The 7,927-nt window shown below is 35.3% G+C and overlaps 1 pseudogene; it reads left to right on the forward strand.

The window, feature by feature from the left end:
• Window positions 1-940: 940 nt before the first annotated feature.
• Window positions 941-7,590, forward strand: LOC108865320 (annotated as a pseudogene).
• Window positions 7,591-7,927: the final 337 nt, after the last annotated feature.

Here is a 7,927-nt window from a genome sequence, read left to right on the forward strand (position 1 = left end):
ACATAACATTATTGATCCTACACATTATTAAACTAATGCTACACTTTAATAAACAGATGCTGCACATTATTAAACTGATACTGCACTTTAATAAACAGATGTTGAACATTATTAAACTAATGTTGCACATTATTAAATTGATGTTGCACTTTAATACACAAATCTACACAAAAAGAATAACCTGATTCTCCAAAATATATAAATATTGAAATTCAAAACGATATCAAAAATCTGTAATTTATAACAATTAAAAAAACTTACCATTATTTGCATTTTTAGCACAACAACCAAGAAGATTACCGGTATATCTTCCCTTAAAAAACATACCATCAAGGAACAACATTGGTCTACAGCATAGGAATCTTTTAACACAAACTCCAAAAGATATGAATAACCTTTCAAACTGATTACTATCGTTATCAAGTTCTAATGCACAAAAGGATCCATCATTGGCACGCACAAACTTATCAAGGTACCAAGGCAAAAATCCAAAGGAGAGAGCCTGATCACCATTAACCTCATTATATGCAATCTCTTTGCAACGCCACGTTGCATGACATTTAACATCAAGACCATAACTTTCCTTTATTTCTCTCATAACATCCTTTGCCTTAATAGATGGATTCAAAAGAACCTTGGCAACCAACAAAGAGGACAAAATAGAAGGGCTAAACCTTTTATTCTCCTTTTGACGAATACATCCAGCGCAAGTATGAATATTATTTAATTTTTGAATGATAAAACAACCACTAGGCTGTTCTCGTGCATTGTCCTTTAAATAATAATCTATTAATTGGTTTCTAATCCATTGTCCTTTAAATAATTGTTTATATAAAACTGATGCTGCATAAGTATTATGCTGAAAATTATTAAATGATTATTTTGGTGGTGGTGGTGGTGGGGGGGAGGGGTTCCCCCCAACCCTCCTACCCCAAAAATTATGCCAATTGATTTTGCAAGATTCTATAAGCTGATACAGCAAAAGTATTACATTGAAAATTATGGTTTATATAAAACGGATGTTGCACAAGTATTACGTTGAAAATTATTAAATGTTTATGAGGGGGTTCCCTTCCTACCCCCTCCCCCCCCCCCCCCCAAAAAAAAAAAAAACCTTATCACAACTGATTCTGCACGATTCTACGAACTGATGTTGCATAAATATTAATAACTGATAGGAGCATATTCATGCGACTTAAATGGCTTGTTCTCGTGCATTTACGTTATGTTTCTTTAGTTATTTTAGTACTTTAAGCTATTTTCGTGTGTTTGTAGGTCCAAAGGGCTAAAGGAGCAAAAAGATGCATTTTGGAGACTTTTGGAGCACTTTTGGGCTAAGGATGGATAGCTTATGCTTGGAGCCAAAGTGTTGGAACCTTGTTCCCTTTAGTTCTAGGACATTTAAACCTTTCCTATATCCATTGCACATGCATTCCTTTAATCCACATGCATCTCCATAAATCATCCAACACATTTTCTCTCCCAAAAACCGTACACACCATTCACCCTAGATTCTAATCAGCCATTCACCAAAACCATTTCCCTTTGTGCCGTGCACATGCATACACACTTCATTTCAGCCACATGCAACCATTAAACATTCAATCATCTCACTCCACTTAATGCCGTGAGTTCAGATTTCCAACCTAATTCACATGCATTCCATCCTTTAATTCACCCACATGCACTCATAATCATTCACACCTTGCATTCACATGCATTTCCAACCTAATCACTCACCCACACAATCTGCCATCATTCACACAAACGCCATCATTGCCGTGCATCCCATTCCATCTCCCATTTCAGATTTCATTCCATTCATTCCAGCCAAGCCACATGCACTCCCTTTAATTAATTCATCCTAGCTGTCAAAGCACATGCACATTCACCCTAATCATTCACATAGCTTTAATTCACATGCAAACACATTGCATTACCATTCACCACCAGAAAATCACCATCATTGCCGTGAGTTTCATACACTTTCCAGCCATTCCACATGCCATTGTCATTCCACTTCATTTCACCTTGCATTTTCAGATTATTCCTTCATCATTGCACCACACATGCAGCCACATATTCATTGCACATGCTTTCACATTCAATTTCAGCTTTCCAACCTAGCCACATCCACATGCATTCACTCATAATCATTCACCATCATTGCAGCCACATTTCCACCCACTTCCTAGCTATCATGTTCCCTCTTATTTACCTATAAATAAGCATCCATTTCAGCCACAACATCATCTCATTTTTTCATACACAACACCACACCACAAACACATCCACTTCTTCCTAGCCGTGAGTCCCCATTCCCTTATAATCCAAACACCATTCCTCCTTCCATTTTCACCACTCCCCCAAACCATTCACACCATCAAACTATCCTTAGACCTTGTGCTACAACGAAGAGGAAGATAAGAGGGCCTAAACGTTCATACAATTCAAGTTTGAGTTGTTGGAATGTTTAGGTGTTTCTTTGATTTCAATGTTTAATTTCAATACTCTTTGTTTTGTACGAATGAGGAATGGAAGAGAAGAGGACCTAAACGTTCATACAATTCAAGTTTGAGTTGTTGGAATGTTTAGGTGTTTCTTTGATTCTCTTTGTTTTGTATCATGAGGAACTAAACCCCCCCTTGGCTAGGGGGGATTCGAAATATATGTTTATGCTTGCATTTTGATTTGATTACTTCTAATTGGGTTTCATAAGTTGTGGATTCAATTTGTTTAACTGTTTGATTGATAACTTATTTATGTATGTTTATTGAGAGTATACGCTTAATTTTCATGCATGAATATGACGCTAGAATATAAGTGAGTTTCACCTAATAGTTATGAACTTATATTCACAAGTAGTGGAGGTTGCTTATAAACAATCGCGTTAAACAAATTCTTGGCATAAGTTTCATGCAATCATAGTAACGAATGCCTCGTCAACACTTATAGTTTTCATGATGCTTAATGATTCTTGTTTGTATCTCTATTATGCAATTCATGTAGGGAACTTGTGAGGAATGCTTTGGGTTGTCGTATGCAATCATCCAATTCATTAACTTAAGGAAAACTTGACGGTTAATTTAAGCGGACCTAATTAACCCTGAGCGTTGAGAATTCATGGTTTATTGAAATGCAATTGGAAATCTTTTTATTATGCAAGTGTAACATGTGTGGAGATGAACCCCTTAGCTAATCCATCCATCATCTTGTTTTCAAGGAATTCGTTTTACAATCTGCCTAGTTTGTTACTTTGTTTTGTTATTTCAATTTTCGTCCAAAACAAATCCCCCTTTAATTTGAAGTCTTAGATTAGTTAGAAAGTGTTTTGATTTGTGTTTCTAAGTATTTTGATTCAAGTTTTCATCCAATTTCGTCCAAATTAGTGTAGGTGCTCAAACTGCCCAGAAAGTGGTTTTTAGGCAGTTTTGAGTCTTCTAGTTGCTGTTTTGGGTCTTAGGTTTGTTTAAGTGTTTTAACTTTCAGTTTTGCATTCTTTGAGTCAAGTTTAGTGTTTTAAATTGTGTTTTTACGTTTTTGAGTCAAATCCAAGTGATTAACAATCCCTCCTAATCCCCGGTCCATAACGATCCCTACTTACATATCTATACTACAATTGTCAAAAAGAGGGTTTAATTTGTGTGCGTATAATTCACGCATCAATAACCGTCGCCAAATACTAAACTAACTCATAATCCATTCTGATTCTAACAAATATTTATATGATAACTATACTGCAAAAAACAAAAGGAACTTCAAAGAAAAACAAAAGCATCACAACGAAAAATCACCTTTGCCAAACACTCGATCAAATAAAAACCAAATCAAAATCTTCAAAACTAAAAAACCATGACTGCAAAAAACAAAAACAATCCAACAAAACTCAATGCAACCAATAAAAAAACTAAAAATCAGAGACTCTTTCAAAATCTAAATTGAAATAAATTAAAAAACATACAACACTTCAAAAAATCTAAAACGGAACACATAAAATTCAGAGAGATAAACTTGAGAGACACACTTACCTTTGAAGAAAACTTGAATGATTTGAATAGAAATTATGGTGAGAGATAATTGAGGGAGATGATGAAAGATAAATTGGAACAGATAAACTTCAGAGAGAAAGAAAAACAACAGAGAAACGAAAATATAATTTGAATGATTCGAATCACCGCCGATCGCTATTTAACAGAATACGTAACTGAGGCATCCTCAACTGTTTAAATCAGTTGGTGTGAAGCTGCCAAAGGGCATTCTTCTGTACGGACTTCCTGGAACAGACAAGACTTTAATTGCAAAGTTATAGCTAATGAAACTAGGGCATCTTTTTATTTTTTATTTTTGCATCAACATACCAGAAATCATGTCGAAAATGGCAGGGGATAGTGAAAGCAACCTCAAGAAAGCTTTTGAAGAATAGAGAAGAATGCACCATCCATTATATTTATTGATGAGATTGATTAAATTGCTTCGAACCAAGAAAAAACATATGCAGAAGTTGAAAGGCAGATTGTATCCTAGCTCTTGACATTCATGGATGGACTCAAATCTAGGGCTAATGTAATTATTATGGGGACTATAAATCGTACAAATAGCATTGATTCGACTCTTAAAAGGTTTGGAAGATTTGATAGGGAAATAGATATTGGTGTCCCCGATGAAGTTGGACGTCTTGAGGTTCTGCATATCCATACCATGAACATGAAGCTTGCTAAAGATGTTGACCCAAAAAAGATAGCTAAAGACACATGGTTGTGTTGGTGTGGATCTTGCTGCTTTGTGTCCTGAGGGTGCACTTCAATGCATTAGAGAGAAGATGGATGTGATTGACTTAGAAGATGTGGAAATAGATGTTGAGATTCCTAATTCAATGGCAGTTAAAAACAAGCACTTGCAGACTGCTCTTAGCACAAGCAACCCTTTTGTCATTCGCCAAACAACTATTGAAGTGCCAAATGTTAGTCAGGAAGATATTTGAGATCTCAAAAGTGTTAAGAGTGAACATCAAGAGGTGGTCCAATATCCTATAGAGCATTCGAAGAAATTTGAGAAATTTGGAATGTCCCTTTTAAAGGGAGTTCTCTTTTATAGCCCTCCGGGATATGGTAAAACTCTTCTTACAAAAGCTATTGCCAACAAGTGTCTAGCAAACTTCATCAGTAAAAATGGGCTTGAATTGCTTACAATGTGGTTTCGAAAGAGTGAGGCCAATGTACAGAAAATCTTTGACAAAGCCTATGGTTCTGCTCTATATGTCATGTTCTTTGATGCACTTGATTCCTTTGTCACTCAGAGAGAGGGTAGTGTAGGTGATGCCGAGGGTGCTATTTATAGGGTTTTGAATTAACTTCTTACAAAAATGGATGGAATGTCTGCAAAGAAAATTGTTCTTATTATTGAAGCCACCAACAGACCGAACACTGTAAACTATGCGCTTTTGCGTCCAGGACGTCTGGATCAGTTGATTTACATTCCTCTTCCCTAATGAGGATTCTCGCTATCATGTATTCAAGTCTGGCTTGAGGAAGTCTCCAGTTACTAAAGATGTGGACATCAGAGCCCTTGCCAAGTACACTACTTGTTTTAGTGGTGCGGATGTAACAGAAATATGCCAGCGTGTTCACAAATATGTGATAAGAGAGAACATTAAGAAGGATATTGAAAGGGGGGAAAAGGAGAAATAAGAATCCTGAGGCAATGGAGGAGGACGTTTTTGATGAAGTAGTAGAGATAAAGGTAGCTCATTTGGAGGAATCGATGAAGTATGCTCGTAGAAGTGTTAGTGATGCTGATATTCAAAAGTACCAGGCTTTTGCACAAATACTACAGCAATTAAGAGGGTTTGAAATAGATTTCAGGTTTGCAGATAATGCCTCTGACGGAGGTGCTGCTTCTGGGCCTGATGAAGATGACCTTCAAAATTAGTGATAATGTTTTATAAAGTTGGTATTTTGTATGATTGTTTTGGAGAGGCTTTAGGTTTTCAAGAATGATCATGATTGCACAGAATTTGAGAAGGGTATGTTGGCTATTTCATACTACTATTGTAGTAGGTCCTAGCACTCATATATATATGACATTGATAGGGTTTTAGGAGTGCACAGTTAGCCCTTATCTCCATTAGAGCTAGCTGAAAAATGCATACCAAACATGTTCATACAAAGCTAATCTTAGCCCTAAATTGCAACTTTTAATTTAAACCTTACACTTGTCAAAAACTATCACTTAACCGAACTAGCCATTACACTTTAAAAAGAAACAAGTGGTTGGCTTTCTTAGTTTAATTGATGCATTCCTTCTTAATCAACTCTAGAAATGGTTTAGCATCTGACACTCCCCTCTAAACTCTTTCTGGTGTTGACTTCAAGCAAACTCCTGAGGTATGTGAACCTTTCCTCTGGGAGTGCCTTTGTAAAGATGTCTACAACTTGGTCTTTAGTTCTGCAGTATAGTAATTCAATGATATTCTCTTGCAGTGCATCCTTTATGAAGTGGTACTTCCTTTTGATGGGCCTTGTTTTCTGATGAAACAAGCCCTCTGAGGCCATCTCCAACCGAGGGCTGGCTAGAGAGCTCGTTTTAGCCCTCTTGCCCTTCAAGATATTAATATTTTAATGAACAGTACAGGGTCATATTTGCCTTCATCTCCAATCGAGGCCCAAAGGGTCAGAAGGCTCATTTTAGCCCTGTCACAAAAAACTGTCTCCAACTGAGGGCCAAACATAATTTATTATTTAAAAACTACAACTTAAATGTTGTTTAAGTTTCATATTGTTAAATGTTTTTTTATGTAGTATAATTTTTATGTTCGTTAATGTTATTTAATGTTTTTTTTATGTAGTATAATTTTTATGTTCGTTAATGTTATTTAATGTTGTTTCATATTGTTTAATGTTGCTTCATGTTACTTAGTTTAATTTAATGTTGTATAATGGCTTAGGAAGTTATAGAAAAAAAATATATGAAACAAATTTTGTGAAATAGAATTTATAGGAAAAAAAATAGAATTTAAAATAAAATGAAACAATTTTTGTGAAATGGAAGTTATAGGAAAAAATGGAATTTAAAAAAAGAATATGAAACAAATTTTGTAAAATAAAAGTTATAGGAAAAAAAATGGAATTTAAAAAAAAATATGAAACAAATTTTGTAAAGTAAAAGTTATAGGAAAAAAATAGAATTTAAAAAAAAATAAGAAAAATAGAAGTTATAGGAAAAATTTTGTAAATAAAAAATAATAATAAAACTGTAAAAAAAAATAAAAAAATCAAAGCATTCAACCAACGGTAATACATTTATATTAAGTAATAGGAATGTATTTCTGTCGGTTATAACCGACAGGATTTCCATTTTTTTCTGGCCAGCCCCGGGCTGGTTGCATGCAACCAGCCCTCCAACCCTTTGACCCTTTCAGATTTCGTGGGGCCCTCTCAGATTCCACGAGCCCTCTGGCCTAGCAATCGGTTGGAGACAGGTTTCGGGCTATTTTCGGCCCTCTGATCCTGTGAACCCTTCGGTTGGAGATGGCCTGACCAGCCTTCAGTTGGAGATGACCTTACACTTCTCAAAAACTATCACTTAACCTAACTAGCGGTTACACTTTAAAAAGAAACTAGCCGTTGGCTTTCTTAGTTTAGCTGCTGCATTCCTTCTCGATCAACTTTGGTTTAGCATCCAACAATTAGTATAGTTTCATGATATGCATATTTTTTATTCTTTAAATTTCAGCTTTTCATTTTGTATTACATCAATGTTAGGACCGTAGGAGTGTCCATTTAATCATTATTGTACCCAAAATTATGATCATAATACTCAGATAAATGTTGAATTAGTTGAAAGCATTGTACATGATTTATTTTGATCGCTTATTTTTAATCCCTTTTGCTGGATTCTGTTTTTTCTTTCTTTTCATGTTGCTGCAATA

The sequence above is a fragment of a genome, unplaced genomic scaffold, assembly GCF_019419815.1.
Source record: "Pyrus x bretschneideri cultivar Hongxiangsu unplaced genomic scaffold, Pyrus_bretschneideri_v1 Contig90, whole genome shotgun sequence".
Classification (NCBI taxonomy): domain Eukaryota; kingdom Viridiplantae; phylum Streptophyta; class Magnoliopsida; order Rosales; family Rosaceae; genus Pyrus; species Pyrus x bretschneideri.